At 43.7% G+C, this 27,602-nt stretch overlaps 1 pseudogene; it reads right to left on the bottom strand.

Moving 5' to 3' along the window:
• The window catches only part of LOC115146150 (protein jagged-2-like), a 28,408-nt pseudogene extending 14,538 nt beyond the window's left edge, over positions 1-13,870 (bottom strand).
• Between the last annotated feature and the right edge of the window lie 13,732 nt (positions 13,871-27,602).

The raw sequence follows: 27,602 nt of genomic DNA, 5'->3' as shown, positions 1-27,602 counted from the left end.
ATGCGTACTTCCAAAGTTAACTCATGATAAAGAAGTTAAAAAACACTGACAATTATTTAAATTGTCACTTGCTGTCCTGATTTTCTCAATTTTACTGAGTTAACACACTGGCACAGATTATCAGTCACTCTCCCACCTGAAAACTCAAGCACTCACTCTGCTCATTTCCAGCAATTAGATATAAAAATACAGACCAATCATGGGCTCTGTCAGCGGAGAAGGAGACACTCAGAGAGAGGCCGCTGTTACTAGGGAGAGCAGGCAGAAGGGGTGTGTGTGTGGTGACTACAACACGGGCTTACACAAACAATGAGGGGGCTTCAACACAGTTGACCAAGTCAAGAGCGACATAATTGTCTGTTTTCAAACAGCCAAGATCATTTAGTCGTGCGTGACTAGTGGCATGGTCGTCTTAAGCCGATGTCTGTTGTCAGGCTGTTTTCAGCATGCTAAACTTAGATATGGACACATCATTAGTAGTCAAGTAACATTAGCTCACTCATTAACTGATTAACAAGATACTCCTCAAGACAACCTTTTCTAAACTTCATTTACCAGTAGTCCTGATAGCAGCCCACTGATCATCTTCGATTTATCCATCCCCTCTATCGTTCTCTGATGGTGTTAAACTGTGTGTTAAGAAACACTAACACTAATAGCCATGCCACCACCTAATAAAGAAACATCGGGCAGCCTGTCTGTTTAGTGTTTAAACACAGAGCCAGTTGCTGGGGCTCCCTGGAGGATAAACAGCACTAACCTAGACTATTTTTCCTGAGCCCTATCCAACCCACTGCCCTATCCAGCCCACTTCCCCCAATGCCCTATCCAACCCACTGCCCTATTCAGCCCACTGCCCTATTCAGCCCACGGCCCTATCCAGCCCACTGCCCTATCCAGCCCACTTCCCCCAATGCCCTATCCAACCCACTGCCCTATCCAGCCCACTGCCCTATCCAGCCCACTGCCCCCGATGCCCTATCCAACCCACTGCCCTATCCAGCCCACTGCCCTATCCAGCCCACTGCCCCCAATGCCCTATCCAACCCACTGCCCTATTTAGCCCACTGCCCCTGATGCCCTATCCAACCCACTGCCCTATTTAGCCCACTGCCCTATCCAGCCCACTGCCCCCAATGCCCTATCCAACCCACTGCCCTATCCAACTCACTGCCCTATCCAACCCACTGCCCTATCCAACTCACTGCCCTATCCAGCCCACTGCCCCCAATGCCCTATCCAACTCACTGCCCTATCCAGCCCACTGCCCCCAGTGCCCTATCCAACCCACTGCCCTATCCAGCCCACTGCCCTATCCAGCCCACTGCCCCCGATGCCCTATCCAACCCACTGCCCTATTTAGCCCACTGCCCTATCCAGCCCACTGCCCTATCCAGCCCACTGCCCCCAATGCCCTATCCAACCCACTGCCCTATCCAGCCCACTGCCCCCAATGCCCTATCCAACCCACTGCCCTATTCAGCCCACTGCCCCCAATGCCCTATCCAACCCACTGCCCTATTCAGCCCACTGCCCTATCCAGCCCACTTCCCCCAATGCCCTATCCAACCCACTGCCCTATTCAGCCCACTGCCCTATCCAGCCCACTGCCCTCAATGCCCTATTCAGCCCACTGCCCTATCCAGTCCACTGCCCTATCGACTAGCCCCAATTTGACCCGTCCTCTGTTAATTTAATGTATGAGGTGGTGAGAACGTTGTGAGCTTGTTATCTGTGTCCAATTGCAACTCAATAAAATGTATAGCTGAAACTGGTTCCGGCCATTCACCTCACGTGCGCCTGCTGCTGAGGAGAGAGAGAGAGCGAGTGAAAGGAACCTTGGCCTTTGGCTACTGTTGATTGCAAAGATGGAGGCCTTTTTCATTGAAGTAAAATGAAATTTAGAGGAGAAAGTGTACAGTGAAGAGAAGCCGACAAGTGGAAGGTCCTCCGTGGGTGGACAAAGATGAGAAGAATATTGGTGGCCAAATGGACTGTGTGTAACTCACTATTCAGGTTTGATGCAATTTTCTAACTTACTTTATTTAACGTAATTTAATGCAGCAATTTTTAAAAACGTTTATTTAACTAGGCAAGTCAGTTAAGAACAAATTCTTATTTACAATGACTGCCTACCCCGGCAAAACCCGGACGACGCTGGGCCAAATGTGAGCCGCCCTATGGGACTCCCGATCACAGTGCCTTAGAACGCTGCGCCACTCGGGAGCAATACAACAACCTGTTCGTATTTTCTCTGTAAACAATGACTTGACTTACTTTTCATATTACCCTAACAAAGCTAAGAAACTTTTGTGAAGGTTTGGTGTGGCAGGTCTATTATTAGGCTTAGCTACTGCAGCCCTATGAAGGCAGTGTGCGCCGGCGCTCCAACCATCTCCGACAGTTTAACTTGGTGAGGAAGAATGTTTTAGGTGTACCAGAGTTACTCCTTTAATCTACCTGTATAATAGTAGCCTATCTGAAAAGGATAAAGAAATGCATGTTGGTGTCAGGAACATAGCTGCATTATAGCTCCATCTTCCTCTCGGCCTCTCTCGGGCTTCTCTTCCCTTAGATGTATTTTTTAAATATTCATATCATACGCCTAGGCCTATAGTCATGCAATGCCCTGATGCATTTAGTGTTCAAATCTCTGACAGCTGATCCGTGAGGTGGACAATTCTTTTTTTAGGAAATTAAAAAACAATAAGGCTATACCGTTTTTACTATGCCATATATTGAAGCACAATGAAACGTTTGTTTTATCATTTGTTAAAGACATTTTTTAAGGACACCTCAGTAATTGTGGATCATCTGGCCAATATCACTTGTTTATTGATCTTCGCTGGCAGTGCCCCAGTTGGGGGTTTCTTTCTCTCGCTCACCTCTCAGATATGAATGGGTCTCTGGGATCAGAACCAGCATGGGTCTGTTTGGGTCTGTTTTTCCACAGGGCTTTTCAGAACAGGTCCACTGCCCTGGTTCTATTGGGAACGGGTCTCCGTTTATTTATTTATATCGGGGCAGTGGGGAAAGCTTTTTGGACCCTTGAAGACCTCTAGTCCAGAGGCGCCCTATAACAGGCTGCCTGTCATTGTGTCCAGGCTAATTTAGCAGCAGTAGGGCTGTCAGAGTGTCAGGGCTGCCTGTCAGTGTCCAGGCTGCGATAATGAAGTGGTGTGCAGTAGCACAGCAGCTGCTGGGACGGTAATTAGCAGACAGACATCAGTGGAAAGAAAAAAAGAGCTGTGGTCCATAATTAATGGCTTAACGAGGTGATGTGCTCACAGGTTTTATATAGAGACATGGAGCACAAACAGTCCCTCAAGCCAGCTGGGTGGGAACTAGCCTGGCAATATGAACGGCCAGCCTGGAGCAGAGTCCCTCAAGCCAGCTGGGTGGGAACTAGCCTGGCAATATGAACGGCCAGCCTGGAGCAGAGGAATGCACCACATCCCAGACAATGGCTGTGTAGATCAACAGATTAAACATGTGTTATAAATCCTTGTGACTTATAGAGACAAAGGTTTGATGCGCTCACTTACCACCACTAAAAGTGAGCAGAGTTGAAAGTGGAGGGATTACCGCTGACAGACTGACCTGACATAGTGCACATGCATGTTGAAGGGTCAAACACTGAGACAGAGAGGTGAGCTGGTTGTTGTGTTGGTCTGTTTGCTGTGGTTGGTCTATGGCGGCTCAAATCGACAGTCCATTTCAATCTAGAGCTTGGGGCTTTGCATTGGGGACTTTTCTTCCTCTTGTGCTGCTATGAAGCTGCTTTGTGTGAAGATGCATTGTTCCTGTGAATATCTAGAGCTGACTCTCAAGGCTAAGTTAAGCAGCACTGAAAACACGAAGTGTGTTGTAGAATCTTGGATTGGTGTGTATCGCATGTTTACTGGCTGGAAAAACACAAAGGCCTTGTCAGGTTACGTAAGCCATTGATCTCACCTCTACGCTCTTTGGTCCTTGAAAAGTCATTGAAGTTATGGTTTAGAAATTCTACTGCTTCTGTGATTTAATTTCTGATCCGTTTTTATGAGAGATTTAAGAGTTTTCGTTTGTTTCACACCGTTTCAATTGAAGGGTTTTGCGCTAGTTTGTTGGTTGCGCTTGTTTTGGTAAAACCATGTGCGGTTACTATGAGCAAGACAACATTGAATGTTTGTTCAACTTGGTTTTCCATACAAAGTGTTCCATTACAAAGTGAACCCGCTTTTTGGCCGCTTTCTCGTTCTAAAACATGATACATTAACCCCTCAATAACTCTTCAACATCGGAAATGGCGAGACTAACTTACAGTGCCTTGCGAAAGTATTCGGCCCCCTTGAACTTTGCGACCTTTTGCCACATTTCAGGCTTCAAACATAAAGATATAAAACTGTATTTTTTTGTGAAGAATCAACAACAAGTGGGACACAATCATGAAGTGGAACGACATTTATTGGATATTTCAAACTTTTTTAACAAATCAAAAACTGACAAATTGGGCGTGCAAAATTATTCAGCCCCCTTAAGTTAATACTTTGTAGCGCCACCTTTTGCTGCGATTACAGCTGTAAGTCGCTTGGGGTATGTCTCTATCAGTTTTGCACATCGAGAGACTGACATTTTTCCCATTCCTCCTTGCAAAACTGCTCGAGCTCAGTGAGGTTGGATGGAGAGCATTTGTGAACAGCAGTTTTCAGTTCTTTCAACAGATTCTCGATTGGATTCAGGTCTGGACTTTGACTTGACCATTCTAACACCTGGATATGTTTATTTTTGAACCATTCCATTGTAGATTTTGCTTTATGTTTTGGATCATTGTCTTGTTGGAAGACAAATCTCCGTCCCAGTCTCAGGTCGTTTGCAGACTCCATCAGGTTTTCTTCCAGAATGGTCCTGTATTTGGCTCCATCCATCTTCCCATCAATTTTAACCATCTTCCCTGTCCCTGCTGAAGAAAAGCAGGCCCAAACCATGATGCTGCCACCACCATGTTTGACAGTGGGGATGGTGTGTTCAGGGTGATGAGCTGTGTTGCTTTTACGCCAAACATAACGTTTTGCATTGTTGCCAAAAAGTTCAATTTTGGTTTCATCTGACCAGAGCACCTTCTTCCACATGTTTGGTGTGTCTCCCAGGTGGCTTGTGGCAAACTTTAAACAACACTTTTTATGGATATCTTTAAGAAATGGCTTTCTTCTTGCCACTCTTCCATAAAGGCCAGATTTGTGCAATATACGACTGATTGTTGTCCTATGGACAGAGTCTCCCACCTCAGCTGTAGATCTCTGCAGTTCATCCAGAGTGATCATGGGCCTCTTGGCTGCATCTCTGATCAGTCTTCTCCTTGTATGAGCTGAAAGTTTAGAGGGACGGCCAGGTCTTGGTAGATTTGCAGTGGTCTGATACTCCTTCCATTTCAATATTATCGCTTGCACAGTGCTCCTTGGGATGTTTAAAGCTTGGGAAATCTTTGTATCCAAATCCGGCTTTAAACTTCTTCACAACAGTATCTCGGACCTGCCTGGTGTGTTCCTTGTTCTTCATGATGCTCTCTGCGCTTTTAACGGACCTCTGATACTATCACAGTGCAGGTGCATTTATACGGAGACTTGATTACACACAGGTGGATTGTATTTATCATCATTAGTCATTTAGGTCAACATTGGATCATTCAGAGATCCTCACTGAACTTCTGGAGAGAGTTTGCTGCACTGAAAGTAAAGGGGCTGAATAATTTTGCACGCCCAATTTTTCAGTTATTGATTTGTTAAAAAAGTTTGAAATATCCAATAAATGTCATTCCACTTCATGATTGTGTCCCACTTGTTGTTGATTCTTCACAAAAAAATACAGTTTTATATCTTTATGTTTTGAAGCCTGAAATGTGGCAAAAGGTCGCAAAGTTCAAGGGGGCCGAATACTTTCGCAAGGCACTGTAGCTACCAAATGGACAGACTTCATCAGTGTACTAGTTTAAAAGATGGTTATTCATTATTAGCCTGGTTCTGTTTGAAATGCAGGCACATTATGGAACACAGACCAGGTCATTATTAATTATGATGTCAAAAAAACCATATATAAATAATTGGTGCCACCAAATCATGTGCTGGTGCCACCAACTGAAAAAGTATGTAGCGCCAGTGCCACCAGTGGAAAAAGTTAGTGTAGAACCCTTATCACTTCTAAATACGTCCCTCACCCCTAACCTAATGACTTATTTTCATGGGAGACACTGAGGCCTGGCCGGCTCTCCTTACATGTGGTAGTAAATACCTGGAAAGCTGAAGCCTACTGTACTTACCACTGCTGCTGTGTGTACCATTGTCCCAGTCCCACGCTTCCACGATCAGAGTGTAGGAAACCTGGAGGGGAAACACACAGGGGACCATCAAGGGGTTATTAGAGTTCATACTCCCCACACACTGACACAGACAGACGCACAGACAGACACAGACAGACACGGACACTGACACAGACAGACACAGACAGACACACACACTGACACAGACAGACGCACAGACAGACACAGACAGACACACACACTGACACAGACAGACGCACAGACAGACACAGACAGACACGGACACATGCAAATTCCTACAGAATGTGGACTGCATTGCATAAGGAACACATGATGATGATGATGATGATGATGATGACGCACACACACAGTTTGTGAGTAAATGTGGATGCTGCTGGTGGGAAAATAACTCTGGTTCCCACACTGATGTCACTGATTAGCTGGATATCAGCCTAAGGTTAGTTAACAAGTGCAACTACTGTGGGGATAAACATCTACTTTGAACCACCGACTGGCACCGAACATATTCCAAATTAACACAGGTGATTAGGCTGTTGGCTCAAGACTCGCTGCTGTACTTATTGTACAGTGATATCAATTCCTTGAAAGGTACACACATACTAACACAATACAAAATCTAACAGCAGCAGGCTTACTCCAACTGAAACTCCTGGGGAGTTATTTGGGTATCAGTACAGCAGAGCCAGAAAGGAGTTGGCTTTCTGTCAAGTGACTGGGGCCAGTCCAGCAGATGTGAGTTCCCATGCCCCAGGTCCAGGTTGGAGAGGTAAATTATACACATGTCAGATTAGACAGAAGGGGGAGGGGAGCTGTAGACTTGTGGTCTGTAATTTTCCAGAGAAACCTTTTATGACGTCAACCTCAAAAACACCTAGCAGAGCCACAACTAGCGAAAACAAAGCTGACCTAAGCTCACCAAACATCTCCTCGGACTTAAAATGAGAACATTCAAACAGGTGAAAAAGGAGCCAAACATTGTCTGTCATTTGGATTCTTGGGATGCTCAAAGCTGTTGGAGGAAACCTTCCACAAATATGACTTCTAAGAATGCTAAACTGCTGAGTATGTGGAAGGCAGAGGAGTCTCGTTCCAGTCCTTCACCCCCCCCCAGAAGTGACTTATGGCACAGTCCCCCTTCATCACTTCTAGTCTCTTTACCCTGTCTGTCACTGTCATCTGCAGTCATCTAACTAGTATGGCCCTTCGCTCAAGATTCAGCCGGTCACAGGGATAGAGGGAGGATGAGGAGGCACATTCTGACCACAGGCATGTGTCTTTCACACTGCCACAGAGTACTCAAAGGTCAAGACCTGAGCCACCGAGAACTGCTCATCACCAGAGTCGGTGATGTAACACTCAGTCTACAATACATTGTTATACTCCATCTACCGCCATCAGAGCTAAATGAAATCACACAATGAGTGTTCTTCATGAAAAGCACAGTGGAGGGTGTGACACAAAGAGAGGCTGCCTCCGTGCCCCTCTGCTGTCCTCCCCTGCCTCCCTAGTCTCCCCACTTCCACTGGCCCAGCCAGGCTCCAATAACTCTCGCAGGGAGGGAAACAAGGTTTGGCTGTGAATGACAATATCAGACTACCACCTCCCATCCCCTTCCCTGTCAAATATGATTTATGAGACTGGAGAACCCAAAGGTGTCATCTTTGATAATAAGTCATAATAATAACAGTGTAATATCTTAATCAATCTTTCTTTAATCAATCTGAAATGTCACAATGACTGACTTCCAGACAGAATCCTCTCTGGGCTCTGACTCACTGATGGGCTCCCTGTGTGCATATGTCCTTGAGGAGAGGCTGGAGGCTGGGAGAGACTGGAGCAGAGGGTGGGGCTGTGGGGTGTCTGTCTGACTGACTGTAGTGTAACCTGATGGACCAGGCAGGGGCAGCAGACGTAGCTCTAGATACTTGACACCTCCCAGCCAATTTATAGGAGTCAGAGGGATACGAGTTTTCATTAGCCCACTCCTCACTGCCTTCACTTGTTCAATGAATAAATGACTGTCCCCCTTCCAATCGCCTGTGTCCTAACACACTGCAAATACATAGGCACTGCTTTAACTAGGGGTCACCTACACAAAAAGGACTCAACATTCTATTTTAACACTAATCGCTATAGGGCACGTTGTCCGACACCATTGTAACACCCAATTTACAACTTCAGTAGAATTGAGATGAGAGGGGGAAAAACAGCAACACCTGTCATCTCACACCTGTTAGGAGGATATGAATAAAACATGTAGAACTCAGTAGGGTACAGTGAGGCTGGCTAATTCAGCATGTTATTAACAGAGAAGCCACGCTCTAAGGAAGGCCTCTGCTAACCAACACCCTCCAAATGATACTCATACACAGGCTACTCATACACAGGCTACTCATACACAGGCTACTCATACACAGGCTACTCATACACAGGCTACTCATACACAGGCTACTCATACACAGGTTACTCATACACAGGCTACTCATACACAGGCTACTCATACACAGGCTACTCATGCCGCAATCAAATCAAAACTAATCTAATCAAGCCTTTTATAGCACGGGCGTCCATTAAAGACCAAAATGACCCAGTTAGAGTTTCAACAGCTTGGCTGAGAAAAATGATTTCTCAGGGTCTCCTTCAGTCACATTAGAAAATAGCTTTCCACATTGCACAGTAAGACTTAGGTTATCTTTCACAATTTATTAACAGGAAAACATATATTTTTTTAATGTAACTTATTTTTTGTTATCCTCAAGTGATTAACACACATATATTTTAAATGTAACATGTCAGATTATTCTGACACCAAGATAACAAACATTGAGAACTTTTGGAGAATGGCACCATGCTCAAACTCCGCACACAGTATATGAACCAAGTAGCGAGTGGCCATGACGATATCCTGATAAAGACTAAGCCTGACATAACCTCTTCCTCTGTGACACACACTACCTGTATTAGAACTGCCACCCCTTTCCACAGAGCAGTATTGTTGTTCGTTTCCCCAGGACCTTGTAATGGTCACCAATGAAGCCATAAGTCAGCGTCCTCTGCCGACAGCCTCTCACTTCAAACAGGATACCCAACACCAGAGTGAGGCGTTGAACATGAGATATGTCACAGGCCTACTTCGGAGCGCAACACAAGAGAGGCCTTATGTAAACGCTCTCCAATCCACTCCTGACATTTTGCCCGGTGTGGCTGCCATCTTCTCTCTCTTTCTCTCCATCTCTCCACTTGTTTTTATAAATAACACAATACATGCAGACAAAAGTGGAGGTATAAACTCATTGTTTGGCCTGAAAGACTCTGTGACAAAAGGGGAAGCCTGCTTTTCTCCCAAGGGCTTGGAAAACTGATATTTCATGTTGGGAAAAGCCAACTTATTCAGCACAGCAGTGGAAACTCAGCTAGGGCATGAGTTTTAGACCCGAATCACTGGGATTCACTGCATGTAGGCCTATGCTCGCATGTCAATCATAAGACTGAACATTTATTCATGTACGCTGGACTGGCAAACTGTGAGGCTCTCACGCAATTAGCACACACACACACACGCACACAAACGGCCTGAGGACGACTGTTGGATGATAAATTGGAGATAAATCCAGAATGTACCGGGGTTCCCTCACTTCCCTAAAACAACAAGGGTTGAGTAACAAGGCTACTAACTGAGACAGAGGCTCCTGATGTTGTAATCGTTGAGAAACCCTAATGTGGATGAACCCTCACCCCCTTCACCCCAGAGGAGGGAGCAGTGTTACAACACCCTTCCTGAGTTCCTAACCATTTCACTATCAAAAATACAACCTGAAAACAAATTGCCATAATATTTGACCACCAAGGTATGAGACAGAGATGCATACAAAAGCCATACAATGACATTACAGTGGGCAGCTGCTGATGTCAAGTATTGGGAGAGAGAGCTGTGGTGTGTAGAGTGAGGTCTCAGTTAATGATATACATAAAGCCTAGGATTTAATTAGCCCTGAACACAAAGCAGCGGAGGGAGGGAGGGAGGGAGGGAGGGAGGGAGGCTTTGCTGTAGTCCTCCTGGCCTGGTGGGCTGGCTGGCTCCAGCTGAGCTCCACTAACCATGTGAACGGGTACTGGAGGCAAGTGGAAATGAAAGTAACTGGCTGTGTAATAACATGCTAAGCATCAGCACCAGTACCAAGAAACCAGAGACGTTATGCTTATGCACCGGAGTTATGCACCACTGTACAACATGGTAGTTAACCAGACAGAAGGGAAAAGGTCATCCTTGTGTCTAAGCCAAAGTTCTACCTCTGTAGCACCCAAGCACAGCCTGATGAAAGGTGACAGAGTTTTTTACAGTGAAAGAAGAAATATGGCCAGGGAGAGAGGGGTAGAGAAACAGCCCCTCATCCATTTGATTTACTCCCATAGGGGTGATGGGAGGACAGATTGCCTCTCAATATACCACACATCGAAGAATAAGGAGGAGCAAATTAAGTGACTCTGAAGAGCCGGGTGGGTCCTAAAAATACCTCTCCCTTGTGACAGAATCCTCACAGAGGGAAGAGAAGAGGCAGCTTCTCTCTTTACAAGCATCCATCCCTCCCTCACTCCATTTCATGAGAAAGATGTCACTAAAGACCCAAACAGCCTGAGGGGTTAACCACGAAGAAGAAATGATCATTGAGTGACAGAACAAAAGCTTTTTCTCTTTAATTCATGTCAGGAGCTAGTGGCCCAGATATTCTGACCAACCGGTGATGCCATTATAGTCTACAAGGCATGCCTTGATAACTCTATTAGGGTTATCAGTCAACAGAATAGGCCTGCCAGTATTCTGTACATGCTGTTTACTACAAATGTCTGTCATTTGCTTTGAAAGTAAACTGGGAAGCTATTATTTTTCATGTAAAAATACATGTGGAAAGAGGGGGGACACTCAAACTATTAGGGGTCTCCTAGCATCTGACAGAAAGCCTCAAACCAAATGCAGCTGTCATGTAGTGTTGGGAGTATGAGGTTGCTGCTGTGCCCTACTGGTGGTCTCAAAACACCCCCACTGCAGTAACCAAAGTCACCTCCTCAGCAACACAGGAAATACTACCTGGCAAGCTCAGCACACCCTGGTGGGTTTAGGACCAACATTAAAAGTGCACAACACTTGAATGGTTATGACATGCTACTACAGTTGCAGTAGTTAATGGGAGAGAACATGACCTTCTTCTGGACTTTTTAAAACTATTTCGAGGCCACAATGTCAGAACATTGATGAGCACATCCACTAATATGCCCTTGACTAGCCAATCACAACAATAGAAAACCTAAAAGGGTTCTCTCAGCTCCACAATCTTCTCTTTTGTCCTGTGTACGTAGAGGATAATACTGACCCGCTGAGTAGAGAGACAATGACCAAATAATGGCAGACCAGTGAACCTGAGAGGCCAGAAGTAAAGGCATCCCCAAGCCTAGATGGATAGGGATCTTCTGGGATTTTCGCTTGTTTGAGTAGTGGTGACACCGATATCCACTCCCTATGTCACACAGAACTTAGTGGTAATTGTATCTGCCAAGGGCCCCAGGTTACTACTTCCATCTTTCCCTCCCGCTGACAGCTGACCATGAGGACTGATGAATGGATAGGTCACACAGCCAACCAAACATACAACAATCCTCACATTTCCAAAATGAGCAAAGACATTTTGTTTATGAGGAGAGGTATTTGTTCAACATCACTTTGATGCATTGCGAGTGTCCTTGTCTGTGCTGGACTGTAGGCCCATCTCTGTTGTGTAGAACCAACCAAAGATATGATTGGCAGATTACTACTAGGTTACTGTGATGATGCACCAATGAATGACTGAAACCACCATGAGCGCAATTGTACTGTGTCGAGCAATTTCGATGTTCAGACCTTAGGAGAAAGGCACGTGTAGCCATTGACTTACAGAACCAAAGCTAAACCAAATGTAATACATGTAATTTTCTACGAGTTAAAAGTGTATGTGTTCATGGCATTCGTGCTGCGTAAAATAAACACAGGTTTATGGAATGCACTAGGCCGAATACCAACTGAGCTCTAACAATGACATTAGACATGATGTAAAGGCCATTCTACCATTACTTTGTACATGATAAAAACATTTGGCACCTTATTACGCACAGACAAGTCTTACACATAGAGGTGGTCTCCAAAGTCGCCAAGTGGACACTGGCAATAAAGATGCCACGCTCACAGACTCATCCGGTTAGGACTCGGCTAGTGACTATATTTGACTACTAATGAGTCAACGAATAATAGCACGCCTTATGCAATGGATCAACAGCTGTAATAATGAAGTATCGTCAACTTACTGGCCAAGCGAACTGGAATGGGATGACGATCTTTCCACCATCGTTGTTTCGGTTTTGGTTGTTTTTGGCGCTCTTAAATTGAAAACTATTTCCACCGATAACGTTAGTAGATCCAGTTCCATAGATGCACAAGCCCGTGGTCGTGACATCCGTTTGGTATTCCTTTAGACACACTCTGAAGTACGTATCACACTCATCGCTGCTACAGCGGAGATCCTGCGTGTTCCTTTCTCCGTCGCAGCAGTCCCCGTCCGACAACTCACCATTTGCGTTCTGTACCGCAATCAGCTGCAGCTCAAAATAGCCCGAGGACTGGGACACCTATAAATAACATTTGAATAGAAAATAAATACATGAAGCGTGTAAAGTATTTAAGTAATCTACAGTAGGTTAAGCATGTTGCACACTTGAACATTACATTTTTTCTAAATGTAATGTTGTTTCAGGCTGAGTAGGCTATGAACAAAGTGGTTTTAGATCCATTTCTAGTAAGTGAAGAGATTTTGGAAGATTTGTGTTTTTAATTTAAAATTATTTGATATTATTAATGTTGCTTTATACTAGAAATGTATGTTTTTTTTAAATATCACATTTTTACCCATGAAAACTGATTGATAATACCTAGATTATAAATTATAACCCAGGTATGAACACTGTCGATACTTTACGCTGATTGCAATGACTCAGGGCAAAAAGAATGCAAAACGAATTCAATCCATAAGGACGCTCCAAACTAGAAATTCCAAGATCACATGATTTAACTGTCGAAAACGTAATTTAATTAGGAAGGGAATTCTAAAAATTGAATTTACGAAATGAATAAAGACCTCGTTGTCTGCATGAGCCACTCGCCCAACTGCCGATCAATTAATTTGATCTGACAATATTAAAATTTTAAAAAGTTCTCACCTCAGTCCACACGGTCAGAAGAACACACACTATTGACAGGCAATTCGAAATCCCCATACAATTCCACATGTCTCTGTTTGATTAGTGTAGGCTAACATTAGGAAAAATGTACTTATTTCATAGAAACTGCCGTTGACCGCCGATGTATCGTCTTCTCCTAGCATGCACGATGTGAAAGCGTGATCTATTCCCTACTATATCTCCGAATGAAGAGTAACATAAGATGGGTACTAGGGACACCCGAGGCAGTGTTCTGCTGGTCCAGACACACGACTTTCCCCCACCGTTCGAATCACTCAACAGCAAGGCAAGCGATCGGTTTGAACGCTGAAGCAAAGCCCAGTGATGACTCTTTGATTGACAGTTTAACAAACCATTCACAAAGTCTTGGTTCAAACAGTTGTTGAGGAACCGCCACGAGACAGCCATAGAGGCGGGAGGCGGAGTGTCATACACATTATGCCTGAGTTTGATACATTTATAATCAGAAAACATAGTTTGTCTTCACATATATTTGTTTATTTTTCCTTTTCAAGGTTAGGCTACAGTTTTTATACTTGACTATTTATTTTTTTACAAACAATGCTTGCCTTATGTTGCTACAGAATAAAGTCAAAGTTACAGTGCAATGGTTGATTGTTGCAAAAATAGTCTGACATTATATAAGTGGCTTGAATCAATTATCAATATTTTCAATTACAAGACATTGCTGTCCAGAGTATGTGGAGAGTGCTCCAAGATGCAGGTACAGGACACCTGAGTAGCCAGCCATGTATTTTACACATAAATAGAGAAACACGTGTCTATCAGCACCCTCTACTGTTTATGTCGTAGGACCCCTGGGTTCAGCTATATACATAGCCGCGGGAAGTAGGGGTGCTGAGGGAGCTGCAGCACCCCCTGAAAAATAGGAAAAATATTAATATTAATATGAAATACATAAATAGAAAAATGTAACAATTATTTTTTCACAAAAAAACATTCTCCCCCCACACAATATCTATTTCTATCAGGACAAGCACTATTCATGACATAAACTGTTCACACCGCTCTTGTTGTTGGAGAGAATGTTGCAAGTTTAAAGCTTAGTTCTTGCAATTCTACACATTTTGTCATAGGGTGCAAAGAACATTTTGTCATTTTAAAGCTATTTTATATATTGCAATTCTATATATTTTGACATGTCTAATGTGTATTAATGCGATATTTGAGTGACAGAAAACTTACAACAATGTCTATGGCCTAAAAGACCTAAATATAAAAACTTTAGCTGACATGGGCAAGTTGATCTGGACAAATGCAATAACTAACATGACAACAGGAACTGATGATGCACTAACCAATTTCGAAATTACACCACGCTCACTTTACTATGAGAACTTTCAAGAGTAAGTTTAAAGCCGGACTGAGTTCGTTTTTTTCAGCCCCCCCTTTCCCCATCCCCATTTTGTTAGGTTACAGCCTAATTCTAAAATGTATTCAATTGTATTTTTTCCTCATCAATATACACACAATAGCCCATAATGACAAATTAAAAATAGTTTTTTAGACATATTTGCTAATTTATACCAAATAAAAAACTGAAATATCACATAAGTATTCAGACACTTTACTCAGTACTTTGTTGATAATCTTTTACCAGCGATTACAACCTTAAGTCTTCTTGGGTATGACGCTACAAGCTTGGCACACCTGTATCCTCTCAAACTCTGTCAGGTTGGTCTGGGAGTCTTTAGGTGCATTTTGGCAAACACCAAGCGGGCTGCCTTTTACTGAGGAGTGGGTTCCATCTGGTCACATGACCAAAAAGGCCTGATTGGTGAAGTGCTGCAGAGATGGTTGTCCAAACCTCTTCCATTTAAGAATGATGGATGTCACTGTGTTCTTGGGGACCTTCAATGCTGCAGACATTTTTTGGTACCCTTCCACAGATCTGTGCCTCGGAGCTCTGCAGGCAATTCCTTCGAACTCATGGCTTGGTTTTTGCTCTGACATGCACTGTCAACTGTGGGACCTTATATAGACAGGTGTGTGCCTTTCCAAATAATGTCCAATCAATTGAATTTACCACAGGTGGACTCCAATAAAGTTGTAGAAACATCTCAAGGATGATCAATGGAAACAGTCTCATAGTAAAGAGTCTGAAAACGTACAGTACCAGTCAAAGGTTTGGACACACCTACTCATTCAAGGGTTTATTTAGAATATTTTCTACATCGTTTCAAAATGATGAAATAACACATATAGGATCATCTAGTAAACAAAAAAGCGTTAAACAAATCTAAATATCTTTTGTATTTGAGATTCTTCAAAGTAGCCACCCTTTGCCTTGATGACAGCTTTGCACACTCTTGGCATTCTCTCAACCAGCTTCACCTGGAATGATTTTCCAACAGTCTTGAAGGAGTTCCCACATATGCTGAGCACTTGTTGGCTGCTTTTCCTTCACTCTGCGGTCCAACTCATCCCAAACCATCTCAATTGGGTTGAGGTCAGGTGATTGTGGAGGCCAGGTCATATGATGCAGCATTAAATTACTGTCCTTCTTGGTCAAATAGCCCTTCCACAGCCTGGAGGTGTGTTGGGTTGGGTTATTGTCCTGTTGAAAAACATATGATAGCCTCACTAAGCGCAAACCAGATGGGATAGCGTATCGCTGCAGAATGCTGTGGTAGCGATAATGGTTAAGTGTACCTTGAATTCTAAATAAATCACAGACAGTGTCACTGGCAAAGCACCCCCACACCATCACACCTCCTCCTCCATGCTTCACGGTGAGAAGCACACATGTAGAGATCATCTATTCACGTACTCTTCCGTCTCAGAAAGACACGGCTGTTAGAACAAAAAATAAAACATTTGGACTCATCAGACCAATGGACAGATGTCCACCGGTTTAATGTCCATTGCTTGTGTTATCTGGCCCAAGCAAGTCTCTACTTCTTATTGGTGTCCTTTAGTAGTGGTTTCTTTACAGCAATTTGACCATGAAGGCTTGATTCAGGCAGTCTCCTCTGAACAGTTGATGTTGAGATGTGTCTGTTACTTAAACTCTGTGAAGCATTTATTTGGGCTGCAATCTGAGGTGCAGTTAACTCTAATGAACTTATTCTCTGCAGCAGAGATAACTCTGGGTCTTCCATTGCTGAGGCGGTCCTCATGAGAGCTAGTTTCATCATAGCGCTTGATGGTTTTTGAGACTGCACTTGAAGAAATTTTCAAAGATCTTGAAATGTTCCACTTTGACTGACCTTCATGTCTTAAAGTAATGATGTACTGTCATTTCGCTTTGCTTATTTGAGCTGTTAATATGGACCATAATATGGACTTGGTATTTTACCAAATAGGGCTATCTTCTGTATACCAACCGCACCTTGTCACAACACAACTGATTGGCTCAAACACATTAAGAAGGAAAGAAATTCCACAAATGAACTTTTAACAAGGCACACCTGTTAATTGAAATGCATTCCGGGTGACTACCTCATGAAGCTGGTTGAGAGAATGCCAAGAGTGTGCAAAGCTGTCATGTAGGCAAATGGTTGCTACTTTGACGAATCTCAAATCTCAAATATATTTTAATTTGTGTAACACTTTCTTTGTTACTACATGATTCCATATGTGTTATTTCATAGTTTTGATATCTTCACTATTATTATGCAATGTAGAAAATAGTCATGAGTAGGTGTCCAAACTTTTGACTGGTACTGAATGTAAACAAGGTATTTATGTTTTCTATTTTTATTACATTTGCAAAAATGTATATGAAACTGTTTTCGCTTTGTAATTATTGGGTATTGTGTGTAGATTGGTGAGGAATTGTATTTATTTAATCCATTTTAGAATAAGGCTGTAACGTATGGAAAAAGTCAAGGGATCTGAATACTTTCCCTTAGGTACTGTATATGGTATGCAGCATCCCCGCCCCCAAACAACTTCCCGCGGCTGTGGCTCTATACCCACATTCCTTATTGTTAAGACATACTAATTAGCCTGTATGTAAATTAAGAGGAAAAGCCCCAATGCCCGCAAGCATGCACGCACGCACACGCACACGCACACGCACACACACACACACACACATTCAATTGTCATCAAGTACCCATGAACTCTGTTGTGTGCCTTAGGGACATTTCTCAGTTATCTCTTAATGAAATCTTTCAAGCTTGCCAAAGAATAACCAGGAAGAGCATTGGTGTCATGTTTTTACCCACCTTCACACATACTCTGCATGCATTCTTGATGTGCAGTGACTTGAATAAAACGTGTCAAAGTAAGATGATTTAGCTTCCTCCCTCTTTCTCTCTCACTTCTGGGAAGTCATATGCTCTTTGTATGATTGTTCTCTGTTGTACTTTGTCCATTCATACTAGAACCAAAGATATGTGTTTGATGCGAAAATACTGTATAATAACTATGTTACTGACATATTGCCAAGAGAAAATACATGAAAAATAGCTCAAAGAAACCAGGTAGGATGTGTGGGAGGCAACACAATGGATATGTTTACAAGAACACAAACAGAGGGTAGCCCTTTGACCTTTTATTTAGTTGGTCTTTTGTAGGCTTCAAATGTCACCGCTGACAGGTGATAAAATATAGTTTTGTTGATGGTTTTACTAAAGGTAACAGAAACCATGTCAATAACAAGAATGAGTACATGGAGAAAGGGGAATCTACTTAATTAAACTGAAAGGATATACATGCTATACAATTAGCAGTCAATTAAACGCTTACAGTACCAGCCAAAAGTTTGGACACACATACTCATTCAAGGGTTTTTCTTTATTTTTAATATTTTCTACATTGTAAAATAATAGTTACCACATCAAAACTATGAAATTACACATACGTATGGAATCATGTAGTAACCAAAAAAGTGTTAAACAAAACAAAATATATTTTATATTTGAGATTCTCCACCCTTTGCCTTCATGACAGCTTTGCACACCCTTGGCATTCTCTCAACCAGCTTCACCTGGAATGCTTTTCCAACAGTCTTGAAGGAGTTCCCACGTATGCTGGCCAGGGCCCAGATTCATGAAACACTTCTTATGCAAAAAATGTAAGAAGTTCACAAGATAGTTCGTAAGTGCAATTCCTCAACAATATCTTAAGATTTAATGATTTTCTTACGAACTTCTCAAATATCTTCTTAAGATGTTTGTTGTTAGGCAACTGCTTTAGATAGCAAAGACAATCATGTTAGCATATTTCTTTTACCCCAATTTCATGGTATTGAATTGGTAGTTACAGTCTTGTCTCATTGCTGCAACTCCAAGAATAGACTCAGGTCAAGAGCTGTGTGTCCTCCTAAACACAACCCAGAGCTGTGCATCCACCTTAACACAACCCAACCAGCCACACCAATGTGTCAGAGGAAACACTGCACAGGGGTTGCTAGTGTGCGATGGGACAGGGACATCCGTGTCAGACAAACCCTCCCCTATCCCGGATGACGCTGGGCCAATTGTGTGCCGCCCCATGGGTCTCCCGGTTGCAGCTGGCTGCAACAGAGCCTGGACTCGAACCCAGAATCTCTGGTGGCACAGCTAGCACTGCAGTGCCTTAGACCACTGCGCCACTCGGGAGGCCCCTGTTAGCATGTTTCTTACTGAGATTACTATTCTAAAACATGTTCTTGGGTTTAAATGAATCACTACTAAACCTTTCAGATGAAGTTTGTGAGTGAATTAAACATGATATATTGCTTTTAAGATTGTTTTCTCTCACTGCCCTGAGGTTAAGGGTTTAGCTGTGTTGGAATTAAGAACATTTCCAATAATGTTATCAAGAATCTCATTTCTTCTTAACTTTTTGTTGACGAGAAACAATAAATAACGCAAGAACTTTTCCAATAACCTTTTTGAGCAATAGCAACTTTGCTTAAATTTCTTCTTGTGATGGTGAGGGTGATGGTGTGGGAGTGCTTTGCTAGTGACACTGTTAATGATTTATTTAGAATTAAAGGCACACGTAACCAGCATGGCCACCACAGCATTCTGCAGCGATACGCCATCCCATCTGTTTTGTGCTTAGTAGGACTATCATTTGTTTTTCAACAGGACAATGACCCAACACACCTCCAGGCTGTGGAAGGGCTATTTGACCAAGAAGAAGAGTGATGGAGAGCTGCATCAGATGACATGGCCTCCACAATTACCCAACCTCAACCCAACGTCCCGAGTTCCTCCAAGAGCCTCTGAAGACTGCCAATTTGCCGATGCAGCTCGGCAGGGCTAGGCTGTTTCCAGCCAAATGCGTACGTGGACTTAACACCCAGAATTGTCTGTATTTCGGTATTGCTGGTCATTATGTGTCTACCTGTCCCTTTAAGAGACCTAGCTCATTGGTTGGAATGAGTACTCTGGTGGGTCTTAAAGATAATGTTGCTTCTCCCCCTACTCGCCCCCCTCTCCATACCACCCTGCTGTGGGGCGACCAGTCCAAGTCTCTCCAGATACTCATCGACTCGGGGACCATATGAATCTTATGGACGTTACCCTGGCGCCCGAGCTGGGCATCCCCACTCAACCCCTCTCCATTCCCATGGATGTTAGAACACTGGACGGGCGCTCTATAGGCGCTGGACGGGCGCTCACCCACCAGACCACCTCCATCAACCTACGAGTGTCGGGGAACCACAGCGAGACGATCCAAATCCTACTAATTGTGTCTCCGCAGGTTCCTGTGGTATTGGGATTATCTTGGCTCCAGCGACACAATCCCTCGATTGACTGGTCTACAGGTGCCATCATGGGCTGGAGCCCGTTATGCCACGCCCATTGCCTGAAATCAGCTCTACCTGCCTCGGGACGTCTTCCTGGGGGCTTGGAAATTGCCCCGAAGGAGAGGTCGTGGTCTCCTCTAGGGACATCCTGGACCCAGGTCTCATCTCTGAATTCCAACGCCCAACGTGTTTTCTGTCTGTCTGTGCCAGTTAGTCTTGTTTGTTCCAGTCTACCAGCGTTTTGCCTAAGCTCCTGCTTTTCCTCAGTCTCTCTTTTTCTCATCCTCCTGGTTTTGACCCTTGCCTGTCCTGACTCTGAGCCTACCTGCCGTCCTGTGCCTTTTCCCCTACTCTGGGTTTACCTACCTCTGCTTGACCTGACCCTGGGCCTGCCTGCCGTCCTGTACCTTGGCCCCACTATCTGGATTATCGACCCTTGCCTGCCTTGACCTGTCATTTGCCTGCCCCTGTTGTTGCAATAAACATTGTTACTCCAACACAGTCTGCACTTGGGTCTTACCTGAAACCTGATAGACAGAGGCCTTTCAATGGTTACATAGACAAAGATACATGGTCTCTGTATGGATCTCCTTAATATTCAACAGCTCTCCTTAGACCTCACATCTGAGAGGAGCAGAGGAATGAGGCAGGCTGAGTGACAACTGTGTTTTTGATGGTTCAGCCGTAACTGGCCAGGACCAGGACCAGGCTTACAGTAACAGTAAGAAGCGCTGTCCTACTCCGTTCCTCAACCTGGGCTCGGGGCAGCAGTCAGCCAGCCTACAGCAGTGTGGACTGGAGAGCTCCAGTGTTTACCCGGGTCAAGACCAGGACACAGTCCAACAGGTGGCTTCTGACACACTCCAGCAGATGTTTCCTCCCTCCCGAGCAGGGAAGCAGGTGCCGACGGCTGCCCTGTGTCTCCTCTCCCCACACCCTCTCATCTGCTCTCCCCCAGCCCTCTATTATCCTCTTCCCACACCCCTCTCCTCTCATCTGCTGTCCCCTGTTCATCTCTTTATGATGGCTCTTATCACACATGATAAAGAACCATGGGAAACTCTAGTGGTCTTGATAAACTGGGGGAAGTAGTGAGGTATATTTGTTTGAAAAGTAACGCAACTTGATTGCTTGTGTAGGATGTGTGGGTTATGATAAATTACAGCTGTATCCCTTTACACTTGTTTGCTATACAGATTAACAGAGCTCTTCACAGCTCTGTATGGGTTTGACTGACCGACGTTCTGAACTTGAACATAGCACGCGACAAGAAGTTGCCCCCATCCCTCCTGCTAATTGGGCATCTTTTGCAAAAATGTTGTTGTCTAATTGAGGGAAATGCTGTAAATTAAGAGGACTCACTGTATTTTGAAAGATGAGATGTTGAGGATTTGGACTAATACTGCTTTGATGTCTTACAAGCAAGCCAAACACCAAATGTGAATTTAACATTTCCATATTATAAAACTCATGTCATATACAGCGTCCATTTATAGTGGGACGTTTTTGGATTGCGTAAACAACAACAGTAATTGTGTGATGGTGGGGATGCAGAGTTGTGTTCCAAGCAAACAACTAGAAGTGTGCTTGCTCTAGTTCCTCAAAGGCACAGCTAGGAGACAGTTGATGACTATTCTTTGGGTCATAAAAAAGTGCATCGGAATTACTTAGCAACTGTGCACACTCTGGAAAGGTGTGTGGCGACTTGGAGACACCAGTTAGTCCTCTCACTCAAACCCTTGTCATTTTTTGTCTTATGTTGCACCTACCTCACATTTTACAGGAATATTCTTATCATGTTACAGAATGTATCCAAAGAATCTCCAGATTTTGTTATCAACAAATGCGTCGAAAAAGTACAGTAAATGTAAAATGCACTTAAAATCACCAGTGTAATGTTCGGATTCAGTCTTGTGTCAAGTGAACTGTTCTAATCATTTTCCCATAATCTCCAAACTGTTCCCTTTCAATTGCTACCATGCCTATGCATTTCATATTTCTTCTGAAAGAAACATTTTAATGTAGCCCTATCCATATAGGCCAATTCTCACAAGTGTAAAGAGTTAAGTAACACCTTATGGTATGCACAACCACCTTCATCCTGAAAATCCACATACAGTGCTGTTGGTTTATTACAGAAACAAGTCTCCCCCTGTTCATTGTGGTCAACACCATTTCACAAGGTCAAATTCCTAGTAATGTAGATGAACTTGGCGAATAAATGTGATTCTAATTCTAAATTGCAAAAAGAGACCTGGGAGAGAGTGTTGTCTAAACCAACCCTTCTTACAGAGATGTTGAAAACATGTTTTGTGGAGCTGAACGTCTGAGGGATTAACCCCGCAAACAAAAATCTGTCGTTAGGATGTCCCCGGAACATCATGAAATTGTCACCTAAAGTGGTCATGACGTTGTGTCATGGTCCCCTGGAGGTTTTGTCTAGTTCTCAGTTTGTCCCCTAGGTTCATGGGACGTTGTTTAATGTTCCCCTAGAGGTTACCGGTTTGTCCTGGGGACAAACAAAGAAAAAGACACGCAAAGAAACGTTTTCATTACATCTCAGACCTTGTTACTATTGCCAAGCCCATCAAGGAAGACACACGCAGAGCTTTTAACTTACATATTTGACACTCTTTGACGTATATTATTACATTGTGTAGGTTTATTTATACAGTAATTATTAATAAACATGTTCTCACCTGGGATGTCCTCACAAACTTTTGGTCCACCACATTCCGATCTTCCTGTTACGCACCATGTACTGTATGTGCGATTGACTGATTTCACCTGTATTCCTATACTTTAAAGTGAATCTCAGCTCTGTTATAAATACACTCCAGAAATAACAAGTATATTTATCAAAGTGATTTGTATTTGGATTTAATATGGATCCCCATTAGCTGCTGCCAAAGCAGCAGTTACTCTTCCTGGGGTCCAGCAAAATTAAGGCAGTTTATACAATTGAAAAAACATTACAATACATTCACAGATTTCACAACACACAGACTTTGTGGCTGTCACGTTCTGACCTTAGTTCCTTTGTTTTGTCTTTTGTTTTAGTATGGTCAGTGGGTTGTCTATGTTAGTTTTTCTATGATTTTCTATTTCTGTGTGTGGCCTGGTATGGTTCTCAATCAGAGGCAGCTGTCAATCGTTGTCCCTGATTGAGAACCATATTTAGGTAGCCGGTTTTCAATTGTGTTTTGTGGGTGGTTGTTTTCAGTCTTTGTGTGTCTGCACCAGACAGAACTGTTCCGGTTGTTTCTTTGTTGTTTTGTTATTCAGTGTTCAGTTTTCATTAAATAAGATGAACACGTACGACGCTGCGCTTTGGTCCTCACCTTCTTCCCACGACAGCCGTTACAGTGGCACAGCAGAAAGATCAGCATACCCTAAAGGTTGAGAGTTCAAATCCCAGGTGGGGATCATATTGAAAAATCAGTACTAAGTGATTATGTCGAATTTAATCATATTGTCATTCATTAAAGAGTTTTATACTATTTTAGCCAAACAGCAAACCACTTACCAAAAAAACATTTAATTTCTTCACCTACTGTATAATGGTTTGGTACACCTTAGACCATCACATGACAAAAACCTCTAGGGGACCATAACACAACGTCCCAAAAACGTCCTCGGGGATGTCCCGTCCCCAGGACAAACAGGGAAGTAGACAAAAACTCCAGGGGACCATGACACAACATCATGACTTCCTTAGGCATCTTTTTTGTGACGTTATGGGGACGTCCTTATGGCAAATTTTTGTTTGCAGAGACGTTGCCTTAGGACCATCACACAACATCCTAATGACTAGTAAAATTAAAGTCCCGGGAATGTCCTGACATAGTCCTCGGTGACGTCCTGGGAACTTACAAGGAACAAGACAAAGGTCCGTCCCCCAGAGAACGTTCCCTTTGGCCATCATGCAATGTCCCGAGGACTAGTAAAATGACATTCCTGAGAATGTCCGAAAAAGGTCCTGACACTTTCCTTGGTGACGTCCTGGGAACTTACAGGGAACTACACAAAGTTACCCAAGAGAACATTCTGCTGGGACCATTATTCATGTCCCCTTGACCATTATGGAACGCCCCCTTGTGGTCATTGAATGTTCCATGGATAACGTCTCGCCGAAACCCTTCAAGGGACCTAATGGGAATGTTGCTGAATGTCCTTAGGACTTCCCCTGTTTGCTGGGAAGAAATACAGAGTGAGATAAATTCCCCTCTTGCATTTCTGGCCTGCTCTAATGCAGAACAAAGACAAAACAACATATCTGTCTGCTGAAGCCTGCACAGATAGACCCAGTAATGCTCAGTGTTAAAGATCTGGGATGGTGTGCAATGCAGACATAACTATCTGTTTGTTCAAGCACATGTAACAGTGAAATAGTACTCGTGCTGTCACTGTGAAACATGTTTTTACTGCATTGCCCAAGGATCTCCACTCTCTTCTTGGTCAGTGTTGGAAATCCCTAATTCAGATATCTGAGTATATGCTGCTACACACGCCTGGCGTGTATGTACCTGCACAGGAGGAGTCACCCTTCTCTTTCTCTCCCTTACTCTTTTCCTTTTTCATTGCCATGTTGATTTGTTCATGCATCTGATCCTTAACAAGTTAACTTGCCTGTGTCACACCTATTCTCTTATGATCTACCTTTCTTGGTGCAACAGGAACGTTTACAAGTCCTATCCTGAAGAATGCAAACAGAGGTCTCTTATCTTCAAAAAATAGTAAACTTTAGTCAGTCTTGTTGTGGCTTGCCAACCTCGTCTCTCCTAGAAGGTGGTGGACAGATAATAGCCATCCATAAAAACAGTGAAGCCTGACAGTGACAGACCATTCCCCCCACAGGTCAGAGAGAGGAGAGGAGAGGAGAAGGAGAGGAGAGGAGAGAGGGAGCATGTTTCTATTTCTCTCCCTGGGACCTTTATCTCACCTATGCTAAAGAGTGCTAATGCCTTTGGAGGACCTGCGTGTTTGATCACCTGACAGCCTGTTGACAGAGCTGAGCCCACCCCAATACTGCACACACCTACAGCACCCCACACCACCCCATCCGCACACCAACAACCACACCACTTCAACAAGAGACTAGACTGTGAATCACAAACTCCTTAAACAGAGGAAGTGAAGTAAATACAGTCATGCAGTTTGCATCTCTGTGCTAGAACGTCTCCTAATCCACGCCAACTAAACTAACTGACCTCAACTCCACCCCACACGTCTGATAAGTAGGAGGCTATCACAACCCTGTACACACACACACACACACACACACACACACACACACACACACACACACACACACACACACACACACACACACACACAGACAGAGAGCAGGTGTTCAGTGGCGGGCAGACCACCGGCAGTCTCACAGGGTCAGTATGTGAACAGCAGCAGGTGCACCTGCACAAAGGTGTGTGAGATAGCCCCTTATGGCTTTATAGCATTTATTGCCCTGCAACATAGTTTGAGACTGATAAGAACAGTGTATACACCTGTCTCTCTGGCTCCATCTGCCTTCTCTAGTCTACTTGAATCTGGGCTAAGCCTAGTGGGTATACTGGGGATGATTATTGACATGGAGATTGCTGTATTAATGTTTGTCTAGACTGGTACGTGGTGGGACGTTTACAGTACAAAGAGTTCCAGGACTCCAATATGCACTGCTCTTAATAAAACTCATCATGTAATACATTTTTATATATTTTTTATTTAACTAGGCAAGTCAGTTAAGAACAAATTCTTATTTACAATGACGGCCTACCCCGGCCAAACCCTAACCCGGACGACGCAGGGCCAATTGTGCGCCGCCCTACGGGATTCCCAATCACGGTCAGTTGTGATACCGCCTGGAATCAAACCAGGGTCTGAAGTGACGCCTCTAGCACTGAGATGCAGTGCCTTAGACTGCTGCGCCACTCTGGAGAAGGGGTGATATTTGGGGAACTGGGAGTGAAACAGAGTTCCACCAACTTAGGATGGAAAAGACTGAGTGAATTGGGGGGAAAAATTACATAGAAATCAAAGGCAAGCAAAAGGGACAGTTCCACCAGCTACAAAATCCCAATTTAACTTGCGGAGACATACAATGAGAACTAAAAGCATTTTTAGACCACAATAAGTCTACATGAAACAATTACCTAAATTAGGCTCGGCTAAACCCAAAATAAATGAAACCCCAACAAAGTTCAACACCATTGTTTTACATAAAATAAAAATGGCTTTTCAAAATGTATCATTGTCTAGAAAACAATTACACTGAATAGAAGCCCTTAGTCCAATGATGTACAGTACTTTAGCAAGGTTATGATGAAAGTTAGGTGAGTATAGAAAAGGTGACTTTCTGACCAGCTCTAAAGAGAGTCACCAGTACGGACAGAAGGCTTTGATTTGACTCCTCAAACCCCTTAACACAAAGCCAGACCCTGTCATCTAACACTGGAGCATATGGGCCCTGTTCCCACACCCTACTCCATGTAAACATCTCATTAAGCACTGAGGAGAGGCTACGCGGCCATAAAACGCAGCCAGGAACAATGCAGCAGCATCCCCCCACAGACAGACAGTGTCAATTAGGCCCCAGTCTTTGATTACCCAGGAGCTGCTGCTCCACTACAGAGGCCCTCTGAAGGTAAAGGTAAGGTAATCATCCCCTCAAATTAAAACCCACGCAGCACACACAGGCTCAGGGGGCTTTCCTGTACTCTGTGAAAAGGTTTTAAAGATACGACTGAAGTTCTTGCTACGTCTCCAGCACATACGTGCGCACACACACACACTGGCACGCACACATCACCATACACAACCTAGACCCTTTGAAATACAGGTTTGCGGTGCAGCACTATTGATAATTGGTGGTTGGGAGGGGTCACGGGGCAAAAGAGGGGGTTACCAGATTAGCTTCTCCAGCCTTTGTGACTGTTCTCCAAAGAGTCTCACTATGATGGGATTTCAGTGGGGAGAGGACAATACTGGGCACAAAGACCAAGAGGGCAGTGAAAGATGCATGAGGTTAGAGCTGCTTTAAGCGCTTCCTAGCATTATGCTAAAAAAACAATTAAGTGGTTCCAAGGTATTGGAGGTGATGGCCACTCAGCTCAACAACCCCTTCCACCTGGTTCATTCCCTTGAAGAAACATCACTCCTAAACTATACCACCACCAGCACCACCACCACAAATTATTTCAGGACCCTACCTATAAAAGCCCAGCTTCACTGGACTGCTGCCCTCAGCCCTACACTGCCCTGCACATGGACACTTCAATTTAAAGGGAACACTCCAAATGGTGTTGGGAGGATCCA

This window comes from Oncorhynchus nerka, linkage group LG18 (assembly GCF_034236695.1).
Source record: "Oncorhynchus nerka isolate Pitt River linkage group LG18, Oner_Uvic_2.0, whole genome shotgun sequence".
Lineage (NCBI taxonomy): Eukaryota > Metazoa > Chordata > Actinopteri > Salmoniformes > Salmonidae > Oncorhynchus > Oncorhynchus nerka.
Note: the sequence above shows the minus strand (reverse complement) of the source record. Positions and strands in the feature narration are given on the sequence as shown.